At 37.7% G+C, this 14,706-nt stretch overlaps 1 long non-coding RNA gene across 6 annotated transcripts in view; it reads left to right on the top strand.

Annotated features, from left to right (window-relative positions):
* The window catches only part of LOC132593335 (uncharacterized), a 147,805-nt gene that overhangs the window by 104,463 nt on the left and 28,636 nt on the right, over nt 1-14,706 (top strand). For all 6 annotated transcript variants that reach the window (XR_009558638.1, XR_009558640.1, XR_009558639.1 and 3 more), the window contains one exon: nt 3,213-3,310. This is a non-coding gene — a long non-coding RNA (uncharacterized lncRNA). The remainder of the gene's footprint in view (nt 1-3,212; nt 3,311-14,706) is intronic.

Genomic DNA, 14,706 nt, shown 5'->3' on the forward strand with positions numbered 1-14,706 from the left:
TGTAGGCACTCCTGGCAAATTAGAACTACCCATCTGTCTATGAGCTTGCTAATCATTCCAAAGCTAAAATATAACCTCTCAAGAATGTCTCGGATTTACTCATAGGCCAATTTGGTGAGTCATAAAAAAGAAGCAGCATCTGTATTCAGTCAACCTAGTTGGAATTCACTGGAAGTCTGAAAATACTAGGAAAACTTTCTATCAATGATGAACAATCATGCTCAACATAATAAAAACTCATTACAAAGGAACTGGGGGGGGGGGATGGGAATAAGAAAGGAAGGTGAAGATTAAAGCCAAACCAAAATATGGATAGATTGCTACAAGATTAAGAGGATCTTTGTATTAGAAGTAAAGAAAATTAGTGCAAGTTTGTCCACGGAAAGACAGTGAAAACAAAATTGTCCCTTATGTCAGCCAATTTTGGATTTTCTATTATTTATTACCACTTGGTGATTTATAACAAGAGAAAGGCAATGGAGAAATTGAGAATCATTAGAATGTAATGATGAGTTTCAAAGTCAGCCCCTAATGAAAAGCAGAAATTTTAGAAAATAAAAAAACCCAAATCATATTTGTTTAAAATCTGTAATGACTTCTTTTGAAGTCCACTGAGCTACAGTATGTGCTTACATTGGCTGTTGAGTTGTGATTTAAATTTATGCTGTATTTAGGAGGTTAATATTTGTTGACTTATATGGAAGAAATTTAATTGTGGAAAGTTGAGGAAAGAAAAAATGAAAACAATATAGTACTCATTAAAGTTTACTGTATTGTTTTATAAGAAAAGAAATAGGCGCATAGTTTCATATATTCAACTTGGGTAAAATGTATGTGAGCAAAATACACTAAAATGTTAAGAGAGTTATCTCTGCAATGTATCATAACTGCAGGCATTCTTTTTCTTTTTTCTTTGTACTTCACCTGACTTTTCAAAGTTTGTACAATGAGCTAGTACCACTTTTATAATTAAAAACGTCATGTTATTTTAAAATAGACTTGCATCCATGTTCTAGAAGGAATAGATTATATGATGGTAAGTTGAACACCTATTAGAATACAAGTGATTAGCAGTATATAACCAGCGTTTACAAAAAGCAAATCAAACTATACAAGCTTAATAACTTCTTTTTGGCTTGCACTGTAAGATTCAGCAGATGTTATATTGGAATTTTAGTAAAGGACATAATATGGTCTCCTGAGATTTACTGACAAAAAGAATTTATTTTCTGTTAGGAACAGAGAAGCTGCACTTAGCTGGAAAACGGGCTGAAACTCTGTAAACAAAAGGAAGTAATGACATGATCCAGGGAAGGTGCTAATGAAAGCTGTAGCATCAATCAACAGAAGCCTTAGGGATAAGGGCAGAGCATAGGTAGCTCATGGGGTATCTAGGGAAGAAAAAGGCACTGGTGGGAAGTAGAACTGGGAATGATGGGAGGAAAAGAAAGCTAATAATTACATATCTACTTTGTGCAAAGTAGGGCACCAGGCTCTTCTCTCCAATTAACAGGTGAGGAAATTAAGAATAACAGAAGCCATTAAATAGGAATACTGATGGATACGTTGACTTATTTCTTTGGTTAAATGTGATCTGAAGAATAAAACCTATTACTAGTTGGAATCTAATTTATAGGAAAAAACACATAGAAATTAGTGGGCTAAACATTGACAGAAGTGTACTAGGTGATGTGAAAGGAAAAACTCTTTTTTTTTTTTTTTTTAGCATAGGCGCCTCATATTACACTTAATAACAAAGACACAAGGACAGTTAGCCCCTCTCTCTACAAGTATGGTGATATTCCCGGGGCTTTGTATCTCATTACGAGAGATTTATTCTAGTAAAGAGAGTAAGGTCCATAACAACACTAAAGCAATGCACATGGAGAGCCCGACTAAATGATAATTTGGATGAGTCATAACATATATGAAAAGCATAAGCACTTGGGGAAGATGATGTGGCCTGATCTAAACAGGATAAGTAGGATAAGTGGGATAAAAGTATGGGAAAAAAATAGGTCAAATATCAATAAAAAAACTTTTCAATAGTGGGAACTATCAAAACCAGAAGATTTGTTCCCAAAGGAAATTCATGATTGTGGAAGATTTAATACTTGAGTGAGTAAACATGAAAGAATAACTAATCGAGAACAGTTCTAAATTTTATGCTTCTATAGATTCATTTGTAAATAAACTGTGAACAATGAGGCCTCATTTATTCATCAGCATCAGGGAACACATTGTTCCAGAGAAGTCAGTTCCCCAGATACTGCAAGCCTCACAACAGGAACAGATTTTTCTTTAATTGCAACCTCTCCAGTGGAGATTTATTTAAACGGAATGACTCAGATCCTTGGCTTCTTAAATATTCCAATCCAGAATTAGGATATGAGATGCCAGAAGTGTGTATGGAAAGGCCTCTGGAACACAGGGTCAGGACAACCAGAGATCCAGTCTTGGTTCACAGAAAGGTGATCTGGAGGTCTTTTACCACTCTGGTTCTTAATGTTATGTATATATATGTATTTGTAAATAAAAGCACAGGAGAAGATTATCTTTAAAATTTCTTCATCTAAATTTTCTAATTCTGAACATCTGCTACCTAATTGCACTATACAGGCAGACCTCACTTCCTTGTGCTTCGCACATTCTGTGTTTTCCACAAATTGAAGGTTTGTGGCAACCCTGCTTCCATTTTTCCAACAGCATATGCGCACTTCATGTCTCTGTGTCACATTTTGATAATTCCTGCAATATTTCAAACCTTTTCATTATTATTGTATTTGTTATTGTAATCTGTGATCAGTGATCTCTGATGTTACTATTTTGACACTTTTTAGCAATACCGTATGTTTTAATTAAGATACGAACGTTTTTTAGACGTAATGCTATTGCACACTTGATAGACTACAGGATAGCATAAATGTAACTTTTATACACACTGGGAAACCAAAAAATTCATGTGACTCGCTTTATTGCGAGGTTCACTTTATTGCAGTGGTCTGGAACTGAACCTGCAGTATCTCTAAGGTATGCCTGTAATATTTGTCTCTACATTAAATATTTTAGACACTCTTTTCTGCTAGTGGGCCTTAGCTAAGGCTTCATGTAAGGTGCTACACTCCATCAATGAATAAAAGGCACGTGCTTGATAGTAACTCTTTTCCTTGGTACTCCAAAGCTTCTCACATGGTTTTTAAAATTATTTTCAGGTTCACAGGTAAATACCTAATATTGAGGCTGCTGGAAGTCTGATTTCCAGGTACATGGGTCGAGACTGTATTCCTATTTGGGGAAGGTCAAGTCAGAGGTGAGACTAACTGTTGTTATTCTAACTGTCACTTCTAAGCAGAAGTTTTCAGAGTCAGCCTACTGTTTGCCATTCCCTCGTTTGCTTCTGTCACAATGACTGCACTGCCCCACATGGAGGTGGCTCCTTCAGCCGAGGCCTCTCTCCTGGCTTGCAGATGGCTGCCTTCTCAGTCGTGTCCTCACATGGTCTTCCGTGTGTGTGTGTGTGTGTGTATCCCTGATGTCTCTCTGTGTGTACAAATTTCCTCTTCTTTTAAAGACACCCGTCAGATTGGATTAGAGCCCCCCCCCCCCGAGGGCCTCATTTCAACCTCCTTAATGGTCCTGTCTCCAAATGCAGTCACATTCTGAAATACTGGGAATTAGGCCTTCAACATATAAATTTGGGGGACACAATTCAGCCCATAACATAACTAGAGTCTTGACTTGCTATGAAAAGGAGTTTTAGGCAGAGGAAGCCAAGATAGCAGAGACAGTGGAGAAGGGTCACTCTATACAGCTGTGTATAGAATGAATAGAGGCAGAAAATATGAAAATGGAGCAAGAAGTAGGGCTTTGGGGTTTATTCTGTAGGATCATTGCTCTTCGGTTTTATAGTGGAATCACTTGGGACTTTTAAAAAATGCCATCATCCCAATCCTGTTCACAACCGGTTCTCTCTGAATCTGTAGGAGTGACATTTTAAAAATATCTCACTAGGCGATGTTAACGTGCAACCACATGTAGAAGCCACAGCTATAGAAAGTTGAGATCTAGGAGCCTAATGAGATGAGATTTGTGTTTAGGAAGCTCCCTCTGACTGCAATGAGAAAAATGGGCTGGAAGACCGTGAGGCTGGGGGTAGAGAGGTCAGCTTGGAGGGACTATTGTAAGAGATGGTGGGGTGTGAACAACACACAGTGATGGGAATGGATAAGGGACAATATGAGACATGAATAAGGTAGGAGAGAAAGAACTTGATTCCTGTTTTAATGTGGGGAATGAGAAGACCAAGAGATTTGTGAAGACTCTTGCATTTTTGGCTTGAGTTAGTGAGTGGAGAGAAATTGAGTTTATTAATAACAACAAAAATGCAAGAGGAAGATAACATTTTAGGGCAGTGACAACAGGCTCAGTTTTGGATTTCTTGGGCTTGAGTTTCTTGTGATGAAGTTCATGGGGCACTGGTATATAGGAGAGAAAGCTGAACTAAAGGCAGAGAGTTTGGGGTCATCAGTATATGAATCATAGTTGAAGCCATGGGAGTGTGGAAATGGCCTGCAAGAGAGGAGGGAAGACTGCCCCCTGGAACAATAAGTGCATAAAGAAGACTGGGAAGACAAACCAGGTAGACCAGGGGATGACAGTGACAAAGAAACCAAGGAAGGAGTAAGTGGAGGCAAATGCCATGGAAAGATGAAGAAATACTAGGATTGACATGAGTCCATTGGATTTGTTAATCAAGAGGGGATTAGTGATCTTTGCTCCATGATTTTAGTGAATGAATTTAGTCTTCATTAAAAGACTACGGGGGCCTAGTCTTAATTGCAAACTGATGAATTTGTGTTGTGTTGGAGTAGATTGAATGAGTGTAAAATATTCTTTGGTGGAGGAGCATGCAAAGTCAGAATGTGGGTAGACTGTTAGAAAAGTTGCAGCCAAAGTAAGAGCGGTCATGAAGATGTAATGAGAAGAAGCGAGTGAAAGGGGCAAAGGCATTGAAGGTTTTACTTGGAGACTGATATAATAAAGTTTAAGATTTCAGAGTGGGCTGAGGTCCAGGCAATGATTATATTAAAAAAAAAAAAAAACCTTTGGAATGAGCTGCTAAAACAGAGTGGAAGAGGTCAGTGAATTTTGAAGCTAAGTTATTGAATTGATCAACCACACAGAGTCATTGTGATAAAAGGACAGTCTGGGCTAGGGGCAGCAGAAGACTGAGAATCAGGTGCTAATGTCATCTATGGAGATACAGATAATATTAATGGTTAGGGGTAAGGTAGACGAGGGCCAAGGTTACTGTGTGGGCCTAACCCGACCAAAGATGAGGGCTGGAGGGGAGTTCCTGGAAGTCCAAGGTAATGTAATAGTGATCAGCCAGGTGCAGACATGGTGATGGGCTTTCAGGATGAAAACAAACAACAGCAACAAAAAGGCAGGCACAAATACATTCAGAGACTAGACTCTCATGTACCTGAGCAGCCTTGAGTTGCTACAGTGAGCAGGTGGAAAATGCAGGTGGAGAGCTGGAAAACGGTAAGGTTTTGCAGGGCCTTATAGGCTAAGCCAAGATTTTAGTTTTTCACCTGCGATCATGGGGGACCATTGCCTGGTTCAAGCAGGAAGGTGACATGGTCAGGTCTGAGTTATAAAAAGCTCTTCTGGGGACCATGTGGAGGACGTATTGTTAGGAGTCAGGTTGTAGAGACCAGTTTAGGAACAAATTGTACAAATTCATTTAGAGTCTAGAATAAAACAGGGGTGGTGGAGCTGGGGAAGAGGCAACAGCCTTAGCAGCCAAAATGTAGTTGACTTGGTTATGTGGAGCGAGAGATCGAGACAGAAGCCAAGCTTCCTCCTATGTCTATCATCATAAGCTCTGTTTACTTAGGTAAGAAATCTTACTCAGAGAACAGACAGACATGGAACTTACACTTGAGTACCAAGCTAGAATGCAGAAGGGCTCAAGGGTAAGCTGGGACGAAGTGAGAGTGTGGCGTGGACATGTATACACTACCAAATGTAAAATAGATAGCTAGTGGGAAGCAGCCGCATAGCACAGGGAGATCAGCTCGGTGCTTTGTGACCACCTAGGGGGTGGGATAGGGCAGGTGGGAGGGAGGGAGACGCAAGAGGGAAGAGATATGGGAACATATGTATATGTATAGCTGATTCACTTTGTTATAAAGCAGAAACTAACACACCATTGTAAAGCAATTATACTCCAATAAAGATGTTAAAAAAAAAAAGAAACATATGGAGAGAGGGGAAGAAAAGGGAGATGAAGAAGTCCTTGTTCTCAAGAAACACATGATGTATATAACTGTCTGGATTTGATGCCCTATATTCTGATATATATAGTAAAATGTGACATTATTTTTTAAAGTCTCTGTCTTTCAGATATTCTTCCAATTTCATAAATCAGTTTAAAGTAAGTGCTTAGATAATCTTTGGCTGACAAATTTCAGTGATTAATTTATCCCTGCCATTATCACTTGCATTGGTGTTGTTTACTATGTAGTTATTCAAATGGAAATATAATCATAAACAATAGGAAAACCAGAATAAAATGTTATATAGAGTTTCTTTTTAAGGGCTTAACTTACGCTGAGGAAACCAGAAAGTTGAGTGTCATCTATTGGTATTGTTGATAATCCTGATTCTGTCCCTACTTGAGGAAATAAAACATAGAGTATCTGATTGATTTCATGAAAGATTAAGCACAACCCAAGCACTGACCAGGACATTGATCAGGCTTGAAGGGAATTTATTCAACTGTGTAAAATAATAAAGGAGATAGGAAATATGTAAAATTAATGATTTTTTTATGTAGGCTTCCTTAGAAATACAGAAATCTATTACTGAAAAAAATATGATTATGACTTGCAAATTCTTTACAGGAGGAAAGCAATTTGAAACAGAGTCCTTCTTTTAGGACTGCAGATATTCCGACTCAGAAACAAAACTGAAACTTTAGCAAAATATTATTTGTTTGAGGAAATTTTCTCCCTTCTTCACTAGAGCCCTTTCCACACATTAAAACTATGAAGGATCATTTCTAATAATCTGGGAAACTTACATAATATTCTGTTGGTTTTGTTTTTGTTTTTTTTGCGGTACGCGGGCCTCTCACTGTCGTGGCCTCTCCCGTTGCGGAGCAACAGGCTCCGGACGCGCAGGCTCAGCGGCCATGGCTCACGGGCCCAGCCGCTCCGCGGCCTGTGGGATCTTCCCGGACCGGGGCACGAACCCGTGTCCCCTGCATCGGCAGGCGGATTCTCAACCACTGCACCACCAGGGAAGCCCAGTTACATAGTATTCTTACATCTTTTTTAAAGTATGGACTCATGGTACTTTAGATGCCTCGTGAAGTGATGTGTTCCTGTATTGGAGATGTTCCTACAAAGGCCAGAGCTCCAGGTAGCACAAGCATCATATGGGAGGCTCACAAGCTGGGCTGCAAATTAGGGCAGAAGGATCTTCAAGGTAATTTTTATCATTAAAAAACTTATTATTTCATACTTTCTAATTTCTCAGTATTTTTGATCCAGCATGTACCTCATAATATTTTTGAAAATAGAAAGCAATCAGACTTAGTAACTATAACATGGATGAAGCTATCAAACACTGTTTAGTGAAAGGAGCCAGACAAAAAGGAATGAATACTGTATGATTCCATTTATATGAAGCCCAAACTGGGCAAAACTAATCTAAACTGTTAGCAATTGCAAAGTGGTTGCTTGAGGTGGAAATTTACTGGAATGGGCCACATGGGAATGTTTTATAGGGTACTGGGAATGTTCTATAACTTGTTTTGGGTGGTGGTTACACAGGTGGATACAGCTGTCCAATTGTCTTCAAACTGGAAACAAATTCCCTACATTTTATTGTACGTAAATTATGCCTAATTCTAAAAAATAAGTGCTCAGAGACTCACCTTAGGGTGAGAGACACACACAGACTGAAAGTAAGGAGATGGAAAAAGATATTTCAGGCAAATGGAAATGACGAGAAAGTGGGGGTAGCAATACTCATATGAGAAAAAGTAGACTTTAAAATAGAGGCCATAAAGAAAAACAAAGAACAGCATTATATAATGATAAAGGGATCAATAGAAGAAGAGGATATTACACTTATTAACATATACACACCCAATATTGGAGCACCTAAATATATCAAGCAAATACTAACAGACATAAAAGGAGAAATTGATAATAATACAATAGTAGTAGGAGACTTTAACACCCCACTGACATCAATGGATAGACTATCTAGATAGAAAATCAGTAAGGCAACAGAGGTCCTAAATAACATAGTAAACCAGTTAGACTAAATTGATATCTACAGGACACTATATCCAAAAAAAAACCCAGAACGCACATTCTTTTCAAAGGCACGTGGAACATTCTCTAGGTTAGACCACATACTAGGTCACAAACCAAGCCTCAACAAATTTAAGAGGATAGAAATTATTTTGTGCATCTCTTCTGACCATAACAGTATGAAACTAGAAATCAACTACAAAAAGAAAAATGGGGGAAAAAAGGACATATGGAGACTAAACAACATGCTACTAAGAAAAACCAGTGGGTCACTGATGCAATCAAAGAAGAAATCAAAAAATACCTTAAGACAACTTCACAGATGTCTATGGGAGGCAGCAAAAGCAGTTCTAAGAGAGAAGTTCATAGCGATACAGGCCTTCCTCAAGAAATTAAAAAAAATTGAAATAAACAACCTAACCTACCACCTAAAAGAATTAGAAAATGAAGAAGAAACAAAGCCCAAAGTCAACAGAAGGAAGGAAATAATAAAGGTAAGAAAGGAAGTAATTTAATAGAGATAAAAAACAATAGAAAAGATCAATGAAATCAAGATGTGTTTTTTTGAAAAGGTAAAATTGGCAGACCTCCAGCCAGGCTCACCAAGAAGAAAAGAGAGAGGACCCAAATAAACAAACTAAGAAATCAAAGAGGAGAAATAATAACCAATACCATATAAATGCAAAAAATTATAAGAGAATATTATGAACAGTTATATGCCAACAGATTGGACAACCTGGAAGAAATGGACAAGTTTCTAAAAACATACAGCCTGCCAAGACTGAGTCAAAAAGAAACAGATAATTTGAACAAACTGATCAATAGACAGGAAATAGAATATGTAATTTTAAAAACTCTCTGCAGGGCTTCCCTGGTGGCGCAGTGGTTGGGGGTCCACCTGCCAATGCAGGGGACGCGAGTTCATGCCCCGGTCCGGGAGGATCCTGCATGCCACGGGGCAGCTGGGCCCATGGGCCATGGCCGCTGGGCCTGTGCGTCCAGAGCCTGTGCTCCGCAACGGGAGGGGCCACGACAGTGAGAGGCCTGCGTACCACAAAAAAAAAAAAAACCTCTCTGCAAACAGAAGTCCAGGGCCAGATGGCTTCACTGGGGAATTCTATCTAACATATAAAGAAGAAATTATACCTTGCTTCTCAAACTACTCCAAAAATTTGAAGAGGAGAGACCACTCCAAAATTCATTCTATGAGGTCACCATCACCCTGATACCAAAACCAGACAAAGACACTACAAAAAAAGAAAATTACAAACCTATATCTTTGGTGAATATAGATGCAAAAGTCCTCAACAAAATATTAGCAAACTGAATCCAACAATATATAAAAAGGATCATACACCATGATCAAGTTGGATTTATTCCAGGGTCACAATGATAATTCAACATATGCAAATCAATGTGACACACCACATTAACAAAAGGAAAGACAAAAACCACATGATCATCTCAATAGATGCAGAAAAAGCATTTGACAAAATTCAACACTCATTCATGATAAAATACTCCCACCAAAGTGGGTATAGAGGGAATATATCTCAACATAATAAAAGCTGTGTACAACAAACCCACAGCCAACATAATACTCAACAGTGAAAAGCTTCCTTCTAAATTCAGGAACAAGACAAGTATGCCCACTCTCACCACTTCTAATCATTGGAAGTCTTAGCCACAGCAATCAGACAATAAAAAGAAATAAAAGGTATCCAAATTGGAAGGCAAGTGGTAAAACTCCCACTATTTGCAGATGACATGATACTCTATAAAGAGAACGCTAAAGTCTCCACACAAAAACTATTAGAACTAATGAATTCAATAAAGTTGCAGGATACAAGATTAATGTACAGAAATCTGTTGCTTTTCTTTAATAATGAACTATCAGAAAGGGAAATTAAGAGAGCAATCCTGAGAAAAAAGAAGAAAGCGGAGGTATAACCCTCCCAGACCTCAGACTATACATATAGCTACAGTAATCAAAACAGCATGGTATTGGCACAAAAACAGACATATAGATCAGGGAAACAGAATAGAGAGTTCAGAAATGAACCCATGCACCTATGGTCAATTAATCTACAACAAGGGAGGTAAGACTATACAATGGAGAAAACACAGTCTCTTCAAGAAATGGTGTTGGGAAAGCTGGGCAGCTACCTGTAAAAATAAATAAACAAAATTAGAACCTTTCATCACACCATGTACAAAATAAACTCAAAATGGATTAAAGACCTAAATGTAAGACATGACACCATGAAACTCCTAGATGAGAACATAGGCAAAATGTTCTTGGACATAAATCACAGCAATATTATCTTAGATCAGTCTCCCAAGACAAAAGAAATAAAAGCAAAAATAAACAAATGAGACAATCAAACTTAAAAGCTTTTGCACAGCAAAGGAAACCACCAATAAAATGAAAAGACATTATACAGAATGGGAGAAAGTATTTGAAAAAAATACAAATAACAAGGGGGTAATATCCAAAATATAAAAACATCTCATACAAATCAATGTCAAAAAAACAAACAACCTGATCATAAAATGGGCAGAAAACATAAATAACATATCTCCAAAGAAGACATACAGATGACCAACAGGCACATGAAAAGATGCTCAACACTGCTAATTATTAGAGAAATGCAAATCAAAACCACAATGAGGTATCACGTCACACCTGTCAGAATGGCTGTCTACAAAAATTCTACAAATAATAAATGCTAGAGAGGGTGTGGAGAAAAGGGAACCCTTGTACACTGCCACTGAGAATGAAAACTGGTACAGCTGCTATGGAAAACAGTATGGAGGTTCCTTAAAAAACTAAAAATAGAGCTACAATATGATCCAGCAATTCCACTCCGGGGTATATATCTGGAAAAAAATGAAAACTCTTAATTTGAAAAGATGCATGCACCCCAATGTTCATAGCAGCACTATTTATAGTATCAAAGACACGGAGGCAGCCCAAGTGCCCATGAACAGATGAATGGATAGAGAAGATGTGGTATATGTATATACAATGGAATATTACTCAGCCAGAAAAAAGAATGAAATTTGCCATTTGCAGCAACATGGATGGACTCAGAGAACATTATGCTTAGTGAAATAATTCAGACAGAGAAAGACAAATACTATGTGATATCACTTATAATTATACAAATGAATGTATATAAAAAACAGAAACAGACTGACAGACATAGAAAACAAGCTTACGGTTGCCAAGGTGGAAAGGGAGTGAGAGGGACAAATTAGGAGTATGGAATTAACAGATACAAACTATTATACATAAAATAGATAAGCAATAAAGATTTACTGTATAGCACAGGAAATTATACTCAGTATCTTATAATAACCTATAATGGAATATAATATGCAAAAAAAAAAAGCTGAATCACTATGTCGTACAGCTGAAACTAACACAATATTGTAAATCAACTATACTTCAAATTAAAAAAAATATGCTCATAAAAAATCATCAATCTTAAAACATCTTTAAAATATTTTATCTCATGTTAACATACAGCATAGGATCAAAGCAGGTTAAACATAACACATAAATGCCTATTTTCTAAAATTCTAAGAAGTTATTTGCTAAAATTATTTTTTTTCTTATATCCAAAATCCAGGAACATGTAACTGCTGACTGCCCACTGATATATTATAAATACAAAAAAATTAAGGGAGGGTTTATTTTTTGGTATCTAGCTTTGTATCAGCTTGCGTACTCAGGAGATATTTTTTATGCTGTGAGAATCACCTGTTTTTACTTTGAAGGAATCTGTCTTGTCAGTTTGCAAATCCTAAGTGTGAACATAAGCAAAATACTGGTTCCTCCCTGACAGGCCCAGTGTCAATCCAGGGCAGAGAGTTTCTTTGTTACAGGTATTTTTGTAACAAGAAAAGAGTAACAGCCAAAGAGGAATAGGCCTTGAGGTAATGGGACAGAGTTTTTCAGGTGCTTCCTAATCCAGAATGTATCCTAATTCCATCCAGAATCAAAGAGGTACAGGAAACTCCTCCTGACACAGTGCAGATGAAAGATCATTTCACAGAGCACAGGGGAGAGGGTGATGGGATGCTCATAACGCCTGCACTGGATCCATTGCCTGTACTCAGTGATAGTAACTGGGCCCCAAAATAAAAACGACAAAACTGCAGAGCAGAACCCTGTGTATTTGTGGTAGAAGGCCTATTCTTTAAACCCTGAACATGAAGAAATTGCAGTCCAAGAGACTTTCTGTACAATCAGAAACAATTCTGCTACCAGATGGAGCACAGAATGGACCGGAGTGGGATACACAGGTGCACAGCACATATAGAAGACCCAAAGGTGAGACAATCGAAGAATGCAAAGGTATAAATTAGGGCAGACAGGAAATTTGCTTCTAAGAACTTTACCCTAGGTTTTCATAGACCAATTGGTCATTAACACCAGACTAACACCATAGTTTACACCTGAAGATTATTTGTTACTATACATAATTTATTCCATAGGTGGAACATCATTCTCTTGCTTAATTATTTTCTTATCCTTGTAATATGCCTTGAACTAATATAACCACTATAGCAACAATCAGGAAGATAACCTGCTTTGATAGTAATTTGCATTTACTATTTTGGAGCCCCGAGTCAGAATCCCTTAAATGAGAATATAGGACAAAATCAGACCATGTGAGGCTCTGTTAGTAGCAGTATGTTTGTTCAATATGTTTTTAACTTTCTGAGCAGAGGCATAAGGATACTGAAAGGTAAGTTCCTAAACATTTCCACCAGCAGATTTTTGACCATTTTTATATTCTTACCTTTGTCAATAAAGTAAACATACTTCATAAATGCATGATTGTCATTTTCCTAACACCTAATGTTGTTTTGCCAAATATACATCTATAAATGACTGTTTATATTAGCCCTTAAGTATATGTAAAGACTCATACAGGACTACCTGTCTTTCCAAGTAGAGGCTAACAGTCTTGAATTAAATCAGGACAGTGTAAACAGGATGGCATATAAAGTGTGAGCCAATATACGGAGGACAAAATATGTATGAAGGATAACTGATTAATAAAACATGGCTGGCCTTGATTTCGTTTATAAGAAACTTAAGACATTTATCAACATCTGTCTGAACCCAGCTCCAGTCTCTTAGACTCTGTTGTGGATAAGCTGATTAATAAAAGATGATGCCTTAGGAAGGAAGCTTAGATCTTTGTAAGCAATGACAAAGGAAAAGGCAAGGCTGAATCTACATATGAAAGGAAATTGTGAAAGTAAACTAGTTTACCACTAAATGCCTGGCTGCCACTTCCCTATAACATTTCATTTCCCTCACATTGTCTCAAGTCTGGAGAAATAGGAAGGAATTTCAAAAATTAAGTGTGGAATTAATTTACAAGACAGATTATAGGTTTTTTGTGCTTTTTTTTTTTTTTTTAACTCTGAAATATAATCTGGTTCCCTTGTGGCTTCCCCCTCTTGGTGTTCTTAACTTTGCAGCTTTCCATGTTTGTTTTTCATTTGTATACTTGATCTTTTAGGCTTTCCTTTCCTCTTGGCTAGAATAAAGCACCAGGACTGAACAAGTGCCTCCCTTTACCAGCTGGCAGACTGTTGCCCAATAAATGTTGCCCTTAGGAAACCATCAGTGCCCTGTGTTCCATCTTCCAGCTAGCCATTCCTCGAATCATCTCCTATCCAGCACATTTAATTCACATCTGGTCACTTTGGGATTTCTTCATTCAACATCCATGACCCCAGACTTGGAGGTCAAACAGAGTAGTAAATGCAGTAGTGCCTGGAAATAAACATCTCTGCCAAAACATCGCATTATCTCCTAAATGTCCAGGAAAAATCACTACATAACACAGAGAAGGAAGGGGTCTAAAATTTTAGAAGAAGGTACCGTGGGTTACAGAGGGAATTAGAATCATCACATTTTTTAATGCTCTCTATGAAAATAAATGCCTTCCTCAATACTTAAGGAAGCACAAAAAGTAAAGTTACATGATCAGCACATTTCATTAATAATGGTCAAATAATAAACTTGAAAAAATTATAAACTCTTTTGATCTCACGTCGTTACAGGACATCAAAGCACTGGTTGCTCTGACAGCAGACTTCAATGTCTGAAACTCAGTTTTATGGCTGTGTCTAGAGTCTAGGTTGGATATTCAGAGTCCAAACAGATAACCTAAAGACGAAAAGTGGAGGAGATGGGGGTTAATGCTGAGGGTGGGTCCACCGAAGACTTGGTGGTCATACATCACCTGGGCCATTTATATTCACCTACCTAACTGGATAGTCTCACAATTACAACTCTTCTTTGCGCTGTATAAAATTACTTGGGTCAAAGTAACTGTATATCAGT

Source organism: Globicephala melas, chromosome 14 (assembly GCF_963455315.2).
Source record: "Globicephala melas chromosome 14, mGloMel1.2, whole genome shotgun sequence".
In the NCBI taxonomy this organism is placed as follows: Eukaryota; Metazoa; Chordata; class Mammalia; order Artiodactyla; family Delphinidae; genus Globicephala; species Globicephala melas.